Source organism: Pipistrellus kuhlii, unplaced genomic scaffold, assembly GCF_014108245.1.
Source record: "Pipistrellus kuhlii isolate mPipKuh1 unplaced genomic scaffold, mPipKuh1.p scaffold_m20_p_6, whole genome shotgun sequence".
NCBI lineage: Eukaryota > Metazoa > Chordata > Mammalia > Chiroptera > Vespertilionidae > Pipistrellus > Pipistrellus kuhlii.
In genome coordinates this window covers 38,391,051-38,406,905 of record NW_023425562.1, presented here as the reverse complement: position 1 = coordinate 38,406,905, position 15,855 = coordinate 38,391,051, and positions in this window count along the sequence as shown.

Below are 15,855 nucleotides of genomic sequence, written 5' to 3'. Positions count from 1 at the left end.
TCAAAATCCATCATACATACATACTTAACTCTCCCAATTAATGTCACAAGCTTTCAGAATTATTGCATTCCATTAAGCATCCCCTAGTGTAAATAAATTAAGTTCATTAGGAAACAATGAACTCATTCTGGTGACTGATTTATCATTTTCTTTGAATTAATATTAATATAAAAGTATCACATAAGCTTATATTACCAATTTCTACATAAATCTACAAAAATAAAACACATCTGTGCTTTTAAAACCCCTCTAGTCCTGTATTCATATTGTTATTTATAATGTAATAACAATACTTACTACCATGTCTACTGTGGTTCTAAGTACTTTTTATGATTTAATGCTTACAGAGCTATATTTGGGAAGTATTAATACTATTTCCTGCTTCCTGATTAGGAAAATGAATCACCAAATCTTTCATTTAAATTGCCCACATAGCTAATAAATACAGATTTGGGATCCGAACCCAGGACACCTGGCTCTATCACTCGTATCCTTCATCACTGTTGACACCCAGACAAACAAATGTTCCCACCTTCTTTGTCATCATCACTGATCATGTGGTTCAACCCATCCTGATAACACCCACTAGAATGCCTTCAAATTTATGACCTGAATATCCTGTTAAATAAATGTGTAAAGGAAAAGTTATTTCAAAGAATATTATTTAAAATTGTTAAAACTTCTTAGACAAGCACAACCTGTAAAGTATTTTATTAACCTTTATTGGAGATGTGCATCAGGAAGTGACAAACATCACTAACCCCATTTTGCATACTGTCAAATTAAAGAACAGGGAACTTGAGCTATTGTCTAAATTTTCAGAGACCATGTGTTGAAGAGGATTGGGACACAAATCGTCTAAAAGACATTTCCATGATTAGCTTGAAAGCCCTGGCTGCCTCCTATGCTTACCAAACATATTTCTATTGCCTTAAGACTTTAGCATCTAACAAAGACTTTATTGATCTGTCTTTTCTCATTTTATTCTGCAATCATTTGCTTTTTCACTACATTATTTTTTTAGTTCTTTGGCTTCATTTCCTTCTTAGTTTCAGAGCTTTATAAAATTCCTGCTTTAGCAAAATCCATCTTTCAACCTCTCCTAACTTCCCAAAAAGACTTTCCTTTTCATATTATACCCTTGTTTATTTGAAGGACCCCACCATTGAAAACCTTCTTCCACTGTTTTTGTTCCACTATACATTTTATTTCTCAAAAATTTTAAAGATGTACACACTTTATTTTCTTTTTTGTTGTCACTATATTATATAATTATCCTAGTTTATCTCAAATGGGGGAAATGCCAGCAATGCTGAACTTCCTGAGTAAGTAGTACTTGAAGTTTCATTTTTCACATTCCTCACTCCATTTTCTCCCCTCACATGCACTTTAGATAGAAGTGGAGCAAACCATCAATTTTCCCAAAATTTTATCCCAAAACCCAAGAAATATTTTCAGTGAATAGTGTGAAAACACACATCAGATTATAACTACTTGTGCCTGATGTCTAAATGTAATTAATGGTACCTTTACTAGTATTTTATATAGAAAATCATTTTCATAAATTTTTAATTTAATCTGTATAACTGTTTTTAATCTATAGATAAAATTATTGTTTGTGAGGATTTCTATGTCCAGCATTAATATAGACAATACATGAGCACATGCATGTATATATCTGGCTGGGGGAAAAGTAAGATGATTCTAAGAATACACTGCCTTGCGAAAAGACTCTAAGCACAACTGCACAGACCTCCAAGAGCACAGAAGATTATGTCTGTTGTAAACACCTATGCTGATTTGTGGTCTTTTTTTTTTTCCCAGTGAGGGGAAGAGCAAAGCCTAGGTGGGGAGATGCAACAGAGACCTAGGCATGAAGATATGAAGATTGTAAAAAGATGATACAAAACAACAACAAACAAGCAAGCAAACAGATAAGCCTCAAATGTCTCCAAAATAGACAATACAACTGACTATCTCCAATGTGACTCGAGGTGTGTGGGGTGGAGAGGTCCTCTCGTGAACCCCAACCTTGTTTTCAAGTACATTTTTCATGTGAGTTAATGTTATCCACATATATAAAAGCAAGCAAGCAAGCCAACCAACCTTCAGTGTCATTGAGTAAGTCTGGGGAAATAGGCATGGTCCTAGTTAGGTAGCAACTTGGCAGGTAATGGTAAAGACCAATTAAATCTGGGAAGGTGTATAAGCAGGAGTGTAACACGATTGATTTCATTTTGGGAGATTTGCTCTGGCCACTGTATGAAGAATAGGTGAGAATGGGATACATGTGACAACTTTGAAACCATCAATGAGGTTCTTTGTAACAAGATTTGGAATAGTTCAATAGCAGAGGATGGATGCCAGTTCTAATTAGGGTAGTAAAAGCAAAAAGGGAGAGACGCAAAAATATTTAGAGGTCTAAGTAATATTAGTTGCTTATAAATGAAATTCACAGATACTGAAGTAGGCAAAAACAGCTTATGTCCTACATTTCCAGGGAGACCAGGTAGAGGAAGATTAAAATCATCAAAATCACCCAAAAGTTCCTGAAATACATCTGTATATTCACTTCTTTCTGCATAATCCCAACAATGACACATAACTGAAAATGGTACCAACCGTGAAATTTAGAAGAATACGACCTTCATAAATCATGGGAAATTTCCAGTGACAGTAAAAATGCTGAACTGAAAGCTCATAACTTAGAATGTCTGCCAGTGAGGGGTGACTGATCAAACATCCGTGCAGCAGCATCCATGACCGATGGTGCACAAGCTGATTCAAGGTCGGGCTCTGTCAAGACCTTCACCCCATAAGAGCAGCGAGTGCCGGCAGAGACACATGAGGTTGCAGTCACCGCTGTCACCAGCCTTCAGCAGTGGAGTGGGGCAGTCCCCTTGGAAGGAAGCACCTAGTAAAGGCCGTATTTGAAGCATCCTCCATTTGTTTCTTAGGAAAAAAAGATACACTGATAAAATAGAAAGGGCTCTCAGCATGTAGTAGAAAAGAAATTGACTGTAGAGTCATAGGACCGGGGCTTAGAAGAAAGGTCTTTGTCTGACTAGTTACCCAGCCTCTTTGCACCTCAGTTTATTCCTCTACAGCTAGGTTAGTTGTTGTGAGGAATAGGCATTATAATTACAAAGGTCATCAATAATTGTGTGCATTGGGGAAAAGCAAGCTGGAGCTGGAATAGTATTAGATTCTCTATTCATCTCACCATATGTTGTTGATCATTGCTCTGTTGAAACTCTCCCAGTCTCTGCCTGCCATGAATACACAGCTTTTAGAATCAAGTCACCGATTCTTAGGAGTTTTTCATGCTCCATCTGTGACATGGGTGCACACTTCTCTTCAGGAGGCATGCTGGGTTTTCACAAATGCTTTACATTAATATATAGGCACTGGTGTTGGGGAGAAGACAGGAAAGTTACCTTAAGAAGTTTTAAATAACTAGATGCTTCCTTGAAGCTTCTGTAATAATATATTTCTGAGCACTTAAATATGCAGAGTACATTTTAAATATTTAAATAACTTATATTTTATCTCTTTAGATCCTAGCAGTAACCTTATGAGACAGTTCTTATACCATTCTCATTTTACAGATGACAAAGAGAAGTGAGCAATGGATCTGAGGTTACAGAATCAGGATGGAGTCTGGTTGCTATTTCCAACATTTGTTCTCATCACACACCTTGTGTTAAATGAATACAAAGTCCATAGATGAGCAGAGGCCAAGTTCATGCTCCACAGAACACTTGCAGCACATGGATATAACATATGGCAAATCTGTGAAATTATATTTTTCACTGATAATTCCCCCATTTATCTTGCTTTGAGCTCCTAAATCATTCTGTGCCCATTATCTTACAAGAGGACTGTATTAAGGACGAAGGGGAGGAAACATATCTTTTGGATCATGTGCTGTGTTCGTGTGTGTGTGTGTGTGTGTGTGTGTGTGTGTGTGTGTAGGGGGGGTCTTAAATAGTATCACACACCACATCCTATGTTTTCTTGCCAAGGATTTCTGCAGAGCCTAGCAAGGCAGAGATACTGCTGCTATAAAAAAAAATGAAGAAATTTCTATGAACTGATATAGGATAATTTCTAAAATATATTGGGGGAAAATACAAGATTCAAAATAGTACCTACATTATATTACCTTTTGTGTAAGAAACAGAGGGAGTAAGAAAATACAAATGTGCCTTGAGGGGGTGGGGTGTTCAGATTTTGCTAAACTAATTTTTTTTTAATATATCAGGGAATTGATACCTTAGGATTGTGGTATAAAGAAAAATGAGTCTGCTCACCTTCCAGTCAGTAGCTTGAATTCAGCTCAGCTGACTATGAGCTCTAAGTATGAAATATGTGTTGTTTAGGTTGGCTCCAGAATAAAAATGGAACGGCTGCCCTGTTCACAGCTGAGAGTCATTCATATTCCCCAAATCAGCAGCCTGCTCTCCATGACAAGTGAGACTAAACACAGTAGGATGCAGTAAGGTCCCTCCATGGAGCACTTCACTCAAGAAATGTGTAATTACTGATATACTTCAAATCTCTCCAAGAGTACTTTCATTCAAAACTAGAAGCCCAATGCATGAAATTTGTACACTGGTAGGGTCTCTAGGCCTGACTGGTGATCAGGGCCAATCTATAGGGCAACTGGCCGGCAATCAGAGGGCCCCCTCTGGCAACCATCTTGGCTGGTCTGGGGCCTCCAGGCTGGGGACAGCTCCTGTATTGAATGTTTGCCCCTGGTGGTCAGTACGCATCATAGCGATCAGTCGTTCTGCCAGTCATTCCACCATTTGGTCAATTTGCTTATCAGGCTTTATTATATAGGATAGGAATTTGGGCCATGTAGCAATAGTGGAATGTAAGAGTCCATGTCTGAATAAGATGATAGAATTTGGGTCAAACCTTATTTAGGCTAAGTAGGAGGCTTTCTTTGGGAATGAAGAGCATACTCTAAAATCCAATGTGCATTAAGTGAATGTGTGTATTTCACTTAATTCTTATAATTATATTCTTCTGTGGCACCATAATGCCTTCCATCAACATAGATGCTCCTAAATCTTTTCAACAGGATGGTTGAGTGAGTAGATGAAGAGTTTATGAGCTAAAATTAAAAATATAATCCATATCTAGTTGCCAAATGGATTAGTTTCCTACAGCTACTGTAACAAATTACCACAAGCCTAGGAACTTAAAACAATACAAATTCATTATCTTATATTTCTGGAGGTCAGAAGTCCAACATGGGTCTGAATGGGCTAAAACAAAGATGTCAGCAGGACTGTGTTCTTTCTGCAGGAGACAGCCAGTTCCTTTGCCCTTTCCAGCTTTTAGAGGCTGTGTTTATTCCTTTGTCTGTGCCCCCTCATCCATCTGCAAAAGCAGGAATAATCAGCTTAATTCTGTTCACATTGCCTTCTCTCTGCTTCTCTCTCCCAATTCCTGTTGAGAACTCTTGTGTTACATGAGACCCCCTGGATAATCTCTCTAGATTAAGATGAGATGATGAGTCCCCCTTTACCTAAGGTAGACTATCATATTCACAGGTTCCTAGGGGCCATTATTTGGATGGTCACAAAGTGGTATTATCAGGAAGTAGAACAGAATCAAGTAGTGGTTTTGCCCACATTATGAAGTGACAGATGGAAGAAGCTTGGAATGTATATCCGGTGAGTTATTATAATGTCTAATTGTGGAATTTCAGCAGAGTAAGGAGGATAATGGGTACATGACAATCTTGAGATACTCTGAAAGGAGGAGTCAAAGATATTGGAATTCAAGTTAAAGAGGAATGAGCAGAGAAGATATGATGCCAGATGTGAGATGTTCAAAATTGAGATGAAGGAAGGGTGGGTTACAGGTAATGATTAGGACAAGACTCAGGTGTGAATATGGACTGAGCAATGGGCAGGAGAGGAACAATCATTGCAGGAGAGCAGGTCAGATAATTAGAAATATCAGCTGTGTGGATAATGAAATAAAAAATATGTGGCACCATTTAAATAGAATTCCCTAAGGAAGGAATGTGTCCAGCAAATAAAGGAAGCGTAATATAAAAAGAAAATTGACAATTGGCATATTTTGGGCACATAAGAGGCTTTTAGTAAATGTCTGTGGAATAAATCTGGTGCCACTGATTTGCATATGCAGAGCTATACTGAATGGAAGGGCTGCACACCACGTGACCTTCCTTACTTTATGAGACAAGGTCAGATTATATCCCATATCTGACTGGTATGAATTTGTGTCTCACTGGCTGCCATTCCAAAATATCTACACATGCTGGAACCTTCTACACTTGCCCTAATGCACGCTGGCCATACATTTATTTTAAATATTTCTGAGTGGTAGGATCTGGTACTTCTAGCTCTCAGGCACCAATACTTCCCAATGCACTTGATTCTTAGGCAAATGAACACCTGTGATGATTTGGGGTGGCATAGTGCAATGAAGGCATTAAGATTCCTCAAAAAGTGTACAAATTGCTGCTCAAAAAGAAACAAGGAAAATATTTTAAACCACAAATTTATGCAATTATCGCCATCCTATTTAAAATCCATTTGCTTTTTCAATTAAAAGCAAAGTCTTAATTGAAAGATTATAGCAGAGGATCAATAAATCATTTTTTGCTATTATGTTGTATTTTGTACAGAGTGTAATATTTAACATAGATTCCAACAGAACTTCCACAGATTTATTTTGATGATTAAATCAATGAACTGTTTAAAGAACTTAAAACAGTGCTTCACAGAGTAACTATTCAATAGGTACTAAGCAAGAAATAAATTGTATAGGTAACCTTCTAAACACATGTAAGTTTTAAAATACAAAAATGTTTGCCATTTTTTTTATTTAATTTAAAATAAGTGGAATCTGCAAGCTAGTCCTTAATTATGTTTATTACATTCAGTTGCAAAAATCCTAAAGCATTGAAAGCAGTGGACAATTTCAGAACTATGAGGCAATAAAGAAATAATCTATTTTCACATCTGAAGTAAAAAAACAAAACAAATCAAAAAACAACAACAACAAGGGGCCAAAACCAAAGATGTGGAGGAGAGTTGAATTATTGATATTAAAATGAGAGCTTGGAGAAATTGTCATTTAGGTGGACTGGGTCCTCTGTCTGATTTAAGAAACCTTCAATAAATGGAAAGTGATCTGCAAAAAAATTCTCACTCTAGTGAGATTATGCCAATCAGACACCTTAATGAGCCAGTTGCAGGAGCTGCAGAAACTACCTTTTCTGCTGGCTGTGAAGCAGGGAGGTCAAGAAAGATGTCTGAAAGAAATTGTAAGCTGTAAATTAGGCTAAAACCCTTTATTGGTTTTGGTTTGTTTGTTGTTTTTTATGAATCCTTTGCTACTAGCTTTTAAGTGCTGCTACATTTAGAGTCTCTGTTAAAAATACAAGTTAAAAAAAAATACAAATCAAATTGGAGCTGCTGATTACCACCAAAAACATTGAGAGCAAACGCCCACCAATCATTGACTCCAGCCCTGTAGTTCTGTGAAAAAGAGGTTTAACTGTGAAGTGTGATCACTGTGTAATGAAAGGTCTGCTCCTTAGCCCCAGTCACTGGCTAATATTGATACAAGCAGGACTGAAGGCCAGATTTCTCCAACCAAAGCACCAACTTCTATAGGAGGGTTAAGGAGGAATATGAATCTTTTTTCAAATTGAGTAAATAGCAGGTGAAAGATTAAGATGGGAATAACAGAAGAAAAAAGGAAGAGATCACAGAGATGGAAGGGGGGAGGAGAGGAGGTGACTTTTCTGATCACAGGGACACAGAGAGAGGACGGAGAAACAGATGTTATTTGTAAAACACACCCGAGAACTATCTAAGTACTGTACTGGTTTCCAATTGGCACCATAACAAATTACCACAAACTAACTGGCTTAAAACAACATAAACTGATCATCTTACAGTTTGGGAGGTCAGAAGTTTGCACTGGGTCTCACAGGGCTAACATCCAGGTGTCAGCCAGGCTGTTCCCTTTGGAGTCATGGGGAGGAGTTTTCCCTTTCACAGCTCCCAGGGCTGCCTGCTTCACCTCACTGCTGTGACCAGTAGCATCTTGGCCATTCTGTAACCCATGAGGGAAGCCCCAGCTCTCCCACTAAGACTCCTGTGATTTAGCCCCACCTGGATGATACTCCAGGATGCTCTCCTTAAGGCCAACTGAGAAGCAGTGCCAATTCCATTGGCCAGGTACAAGTAACATAGCCATGGGTTCTGGAGGTGGGTGCCTGGACAGTGTGGAAGCAACCAATTGATGTGTCTCTCAAGTTGATGATTTTCTCTTTCTCTCACCCTCCTCCCTTCCTTCCACTCTATCTAGAAACCAATGGAAAAAATATCCTTGGGTGCAGATTAAAAAAAAAAAAAAGAGTTTACTTCTATGAAATTAGTTTTAGGTAAACATGTTAAGTAACATATACAAACATTTTCAGTAATTTGCATATATTTTACATTACATTGAACCTTTATTTACATTAAATTTATAGCTATTTTAAAAAAGATGCAAAAACCATTCATATAGAAATGAGAGTAAATGGATCCATTTCTCACGTTCTGTGCCCATAGATCTATATCAAGTCACTTAATTATAGAGACATCAGTTAAATAAATCATAAAATGAAGACACTGGACTAGAATTCAGAAATACATTCTAGCTATAATTCTATAGTGTTGAACAGAATATTTCAAATTATGATATGGGATATTCATAGGTCAATTTTAGTGAAAATGTTAGGAAAAACTACATAGCTAACTCAGAGAATCAAAACAATCATTTTTGAACTTGCCGACTGAAAGGTCCCAAATTTGATTCTGGTAAAGGGCTTGTGCCTTGGTTGCGAGCACAACCCCATGGGAGGTGTGCAGGAAGTGGCTGATTGATGTTTCTCTCTTATCAATGTTTCTAACTCTCTATCCTTCTCCCTTCCTTTCTGTAAAAAATTAATAAAATATATATTTTTAAAAACAACAATCATTGACATATTAAAGCTGATTTATAATTTGGTAGTAAAATTTTAAATGATTATTTTTGAAATAATATATACTACACAGTTTAAATTAACACATTGTGATAAAGAAATTGGATTCCTTGAGTATTAATTAAAGAACCAATGGACAATTTTCTACTCTGTTTGATTTATTTCAAGAATATCTATAATATATAAGCAAATTTTAAGGAGCAGAATATACTTACAAAACATATATCTTAAAATTAGAAATGTCAGATTTTCTGGAATACAGAGGGTAAAAATGTTTATGTGTCAGGTATAAGACAAGTGTTTTATAGCATTTAGATTGTGGGAAATAGCCTAAACAAGCAACAATGGAAATACAAGTGTCATGCTTGATGGAATTTTGAAAAGGTTTAATCTAGAGAATTCCTTCAGATATGAAAGTTTAATCCCTTCAGATATGAAAGTTTAAACTGCAAAAATAAAAGACTAAAACAAAATAAATTCCAGAGAACTATTTTAATACTAGAGGCCCAGTGCACAAAATTGGTGCACTCAGGGAGGGGGGTCCCCCAGCCTGGCCTGTGCCCTTTCACACTGTGGGAGTCCTGCAATCCATGGCCCCAAAGAGGTAGACCCTGCCCACCCATCTGGTGTTCCTTCATGGATTGCTCCAAAGAGGTAGGCTGGAACCTGGGTTCCCCCCTGTGCAGCCAGGCCCCGCCTCCACTGTGTGTGCAGCCATCTTATAACAGTGTGAGAGCATCATGGTGAAGGTGTGAGGACTGACTACCTAGGCTTTTATTAGTAAGATGTAGAAAAAATCATAATTAGGTTAATTTCCTAAAGAAGCAAACCAGGGATAAATATAGAGACAAATAATTAGAAAAATAGAGGTGTAGTCAATTCTAATAGTTTACATACAACAGGAGATACTATATTCTAAGACAGTGTGTGAAAGGGTGGCCCACACCATTAGCATCGGCTCCCAGGAACTTGGACAGCATGTTCTCATGCCTCACATGTGACCTGAGAGGCAGAAGTTCTGTAAGTGGGAGAAGAGACTTCAATCTTATTTCACGAGCCCTTCTATGACTCAGATTAAGGCTAGTATGAGCCCCCTTTTCCAGCTGTTAACCTGGCCCCAAGTCATTGTTCACCTGACAACTTCCTGCTGATCACATGGGCCCACCCCCTTGTTTATGTCACTGCTTCTGGCTGTTCATCTGTCCCTACCACCCCATCTTCTCCTGTTTAAGGCACACTTCCAGCTGATTAAATGGCTCCACCTCCTCATTTACATCAACACTTTCAGCAGTTCACCTGGCCCCTTCCCTTTGTTGACATGACCACTTCCAGCTGTTCACCTGGGCCTGCCTCTTCCTTCCAGAAGCCATGCCTCCTTGATCATTAGACCAATGAGACACACTGGCCCGGCTGCATTGCTCCTCACACAGAGGGGTGGACTTCCCAATCTCTGGAAGCTGTGTTAAGTGTCTAAAACCCACACTGCAGATAAACCTTTGCTCACAGATTGCTTCCTACCCTCGGGTGAGGTCCCCAAGCAGGGGGACACTAGCTTCCCTTTAAGATAGCCATGAGCTCCATGTCAGATATATTTATTTGACATGTAAAAGGAAATACATGAGAAGAGAAATACATTTATTTCTGATTCATTTCATGGTGTTCTTGACACTTTGAGGATCAACTGGTCTTAAAGTCCTTTTATTTTTTTCAATAAATATTCTTTTTTAAAATATATTTTTATCAATTTCAGAGATGAAGGGAGAGGGAGAGATAGAAGCATCAATGATGAGAGAGAATCATCTATGCCATGGGCTGCCTCCTGCATGTCCCCTACTGGGGATCAAGCCCACAACCTGGACATCTGTCCTGACAGGAAATCAAACCCATGAATTACTGGTTCATTGAAGGTTGCTTAACCACTGGGCAACACTGGCAAGGCTAAAACTCCTTTCAAAGTGATGAAAAGAACCAACATTATCAATATTTTCATATTTGTAAACATTCCATCTCAACTCTAACTTTGGTGAAATATAAATGATTAAGTTGTTCAGTTACCCTGTATATTCTCAAAAGGCTTACTTTTCAATCATGATATTTTTCTCCTTAGAGCAATCTAAGCTTCAATAAATAAATAAATAGCAAAGTATTAACATTGATTTTGGATCAAAGATTCCTATCCACATATATTACTATTTTGTAGATATATTGAGTAGCTGTAATGGATTAACACCAGTTGATTTTCCTGTCTCATGTATATTTTTACATATCCAGTTGCACAGAAACTATAAAAAATAAAATCAATGTTTCTTCTCAATTATATTCACAGCTGGTGATTCAGAATTTGACCTTTTAAATTGCCATAATTTTATAGAGTTGATCGTGTTATATTTATTGCAAACATTTAGCTTTCCCTCTTGTCTTTAGCAAATTAACTTTTCAGAAGTTAATCTCAAGCACAGTTGCTAGCAAGAGTCTTTTCTTGGTTCAGTAGTTTGCTAGTACAAAATATTAACAACAAGCCTAGGGAATTCTTAATCTAAAACAAAACAAACAAACAAAAAACGGTCTGAGAAAAACAGACTGTTATCCTACGATAGTTGCTATGGAGACTGAGCTCCTTCACAGACTGGAGCTGTGTGTGGGAGCAGAAAATATTATCCATTTGATTAAGTTGTGATTTTATTCAGAATTGTGTAATTCACATGTTTTATATGTTCTACCATAGATAAATGTATTTTCATTCTCAGATAAGACAAGATTGAGACGAACACTCTGCCAGTTGATTTCCAATTTCTTTGGAAGAATGATTAGAAATACAGCAAGAATGTATGAAACTCTTTAGTTCTTGCTATTATTTCCAATTTTTTTATTCTTTAGCCTTTTAGTATTCCACTCATTTTATGTCATTTTAAGTCAAAACACAACTTAGCAAATTAATATGTGTTCAGAGATCATAATAATCTGACCACTCAGTGTATAAGAAAGCAGTATGTTTGGTCTGATATAAAACTGAAATTTAAATATGATTTAGATACAAATCAACAACTTACAAAACTGTTAGTTTCTGTGAGGTGCAGCTTCAATGTTTTGCACAGGTTCAAGCCTTGGACTGGTGAGAGGGTACAGTCTTCTCGTGGCCACATGCAAGTTCCAGCTTGGAGGGCAGAGACCTCCCAGCACAATTATAGTTAACAACTATAGTTGTAAACTTAAACCTATGGTCCGAACACATGGCCCTATATGCCTGAGTGATGTGGACTTGAGAGAGTTCAGGTGCATGCAATTGAGTAGATTTGAAACTCACAAGAATGTTGTAAACATCTTGACCATGCCCTTACTTTGTCTCATGGCATCTGATATAAAATGAAGACACGTCTTGTGAACATTGGTGCTGTCTCTTAGGAAGCTGTGTCCCACAAAGACCCAGATTTCATTCTCTTGTCGGTCTTTTCTAAGCCTTTCAGCTGCCCCCATTCAGGTTCACCCTTGGTTTGCCGGAGCCGCACAGTTACATGATCATTATGCAAATACTAACTGTGTCTAAATGTAATGGCCATGAATGTAAAATTGAGTGAAAGATATTTTCTGGTTTTCTTATATTTAAATATACTTCATTAATAAAATATTGACAAAGAAAATATGTACATTGAACTTTTCAGTTAGTTTCTTGTTGTTTTAATGGTGCAGGTTACTTCAAGTCCCAAAGTCTGATTTTGACTTCTATTATGGGGTCTTTGTATTGCAAACCAGTCTCACTCAAAACTAGGTTATAATAAAAATATGAAGCAACCATAACATTTGACAAAAAAATACATATGGTGTACAGGATCTCAAAAAGACTATTAAAAGAGTAAGAGCAAACAATTTTTAAATTTCTGAGGTTCTTGGTCCAATTTTCATAAAACAAACAGAAGAAAATATGCTGAACACTAGATATATTTTCCAAAGGTGAATATAGAGTATTGAGGCTTTACCACTTCAACAGAGCAGATAATTACAATTATAAGTTGTCCAAGCACAAGTAAACCCAATAAATTATTACTGTCAGGTATAAATGTAGCAAAAATAAATTTGGTGAAATTTATTTTTTAGGACAGTAATAATACCATGGAATTTCAAGTTTTAGGTAAATAGGAAATCTGATATTTAATGTAGTTCATAATATCCCACTGAAAGATGTAAAAGTTTCTTTTTAGGAAATTATAAATCTATGAAATGGGAAGTACTTTTCATATCATTAAACTATTAAGAAAGAAAATTTATTAGTCTTTTCTTAAAGTTGTTCCCATATAATTAATAATTCAGCTTACATATAACTGATACATGGAAATTTAACTCAAAAAAATACATATGGTGTACAGGATCTCAAAAAGACTATTAAATGGGATATAATAAAGATTTCAAAAAGAGTGGCTGCATGAGTAACTGTGTACTTAATAAAAGTCACTTAAATGTCATTGGGTATGGGTATCCAATATTGAAGGCAGGGGTAACAGGTGGAAAAGCTGAACAGGAGGAGATCTGGCCTTGGCCAAGAGCAGAGAAGCTGGAGAGGAAGGCCTGGACCTCTGAAATACATAAAGCACAGAAGTAGCAGAGATTCATAATGATCCACTCAAGTAAGGCAATTGGGAAGAAAGAGTCTACAATGACCTCAAGGTTTTCAGTGTAGACTATTGGCTGTGTGAAGGAGCCTCAATCCATTCTAAGAAAGACCACTGAGAAGCAGTATGGGTTGGCTGGGGAGGAATGGAGGCAGAGTGAGCTCCATTTTCAACAAGATGGATATGAGGAGTGCTGAAGGTTCCTTGAAGTGGAAGGACAGATGCTGAAAAGGAAAGGATCCAAAGTAAGGCTAGTCTGTACATTGAACATCAGCATCTGTGGAGTGGACAGAAGATAAGGATGAGGTGAAATGGATGGGAGAGTTATAAAGGTTCAGAAGGCTAGGGGAACCTGCATCTCAGAAACCAGGTGAAAAAAGAGAACTGCAGGGAAATGTGAAAATGTAACAATTGAACTAGCTGCTAGGGACTGGCAAAGGGATGCAGAGAACTAGAAGCATCTGGCCATTACAGCTATGCCTTGGGTAGACACATTTTCACATATGCTAGAGATAGACTTAAGATTGCTATTGTCTGTCTCCCTTGTTCAGAGCCAGCTGCTTTGATAGTCTATTAACCCTTCTTCCCTTTTACATCCTAAGATGTGCATTACCAGAAGGCTATGCGACATAGGTATATGGACTAAATTCTGAATTTTTCATGTTTTATATCAATGAGGTGAAACTAAACCTATCATAAAGTGTCTTATCACTGAGGGTTGTCAACAAAACCTGGTACCAGTGCTATCTTAAGACTGAGGAGAGAATTTAGCTTCATTCTGGGAAAATTAAGAAATAAAATGGCTATGACCTATCTAGTAAGGAATACTTTCAGGAAAAAAAAAAGCAAAAAAGCAAAGCACGCTATGTATTTTCTTAATTCCTCCATCAGATATCTTTTCTACCAGTATCCTAATGTATTCATCAAGTAAAATCTCTTTCTGTTTATTAGGAAGATATTTAATTAGAGCCACATTGGTTCCTATTGGATCATCTGTCATTGCAAAAATTTCATTTGCAAAGTGGACCATTATTTTTCAAAGCAGAACAAATTACCCTCCCACAGAGTAACACTGAGATAAGATGATGATGTTTTCTTTAGACCTTTCAATTTCCTCTGTGGTATCTCTAGTTATGTAAATACTAGGGTAGGGGAAAAGTTTGACAACTCATGTGACCCAAGTGACAAGTTTCTCTGTGGCTGGAAGACAAATTAAGACAGGTGCTAGAGGATAAGGCAGTGACCACCATTGCAATACCATTTCATGGGTATTTGGTGTACCAATGGTAGGTCATTTTCCATTGACAGTTATCTGGGAGGACAGAGAGAGCGCAAAAGTGCTCCAAAATCACAAGGGGCTGCACCTGCCAAGTCCTGTGGTTCATGACCAGAAGCTGTGCCCTGCTCCTGCTGCTCATCGTGCTCCTACTTGATAAAGATGGAAAGCATTCAACTTTCCAGCATGATAAAAGCATATGATCGATGAGTTTTCCCCTCTAAACTGAAGGGACCATCTTTTACTTCTGCATTAGCAGATGGATCCAAATCCCATTTTAAGTAAAACCCTGTGACAGAACAGCTCTGAAGTGGCCATTCTGAGACACATGCACCTTCCTCAAACATAATACAGAAGGAAGGATGTGATAGAAGGGACTGAACATTTTAATGTCTTACTTTATCATGGTGAGAGATATTCAGATTTTTATTCCTCTTTATTAAAAATGAAACAAGTGAGGAGAGAGTATTATGTTTGATAGGTAGGCATTTTAAATCCACATCATGCTATTGTTTCCAGCTATGAACATCATTTATCCCATCAACCTAGGTCCTTGAAAAATAAATGAGCAAGTCATTTGCTGGAAATGCATGGCCACCCTGAGTTGAGGGCCCTTCATCACTTCTTCACGAAAGATTTTTGTTTTGTTTTTAATGTATTCTGATATCTAGGCCAAGATTTTTTTTCTCTTATTTCATTGGGTTGTTACATCATAATCTCCTAAACTTTCTTTTCACTTTGCTTTTATGTTTTAATTTTAAATTCACATAAAAGGCATCTAACTGGACCCAAGCAGGGTTTTGTTTTAGTAAAAAAGGTAGGAAAGATAATGGGACAGAAGGGTTAGAGCTTCGACAATAGGTTAACATAAGGAGACCTCCCAGACATGAAAGGAATGGTTTCAGCTGAAAGCAGAGGTACAAGGCACAGAAATTATCAGAGATCTCATCTGC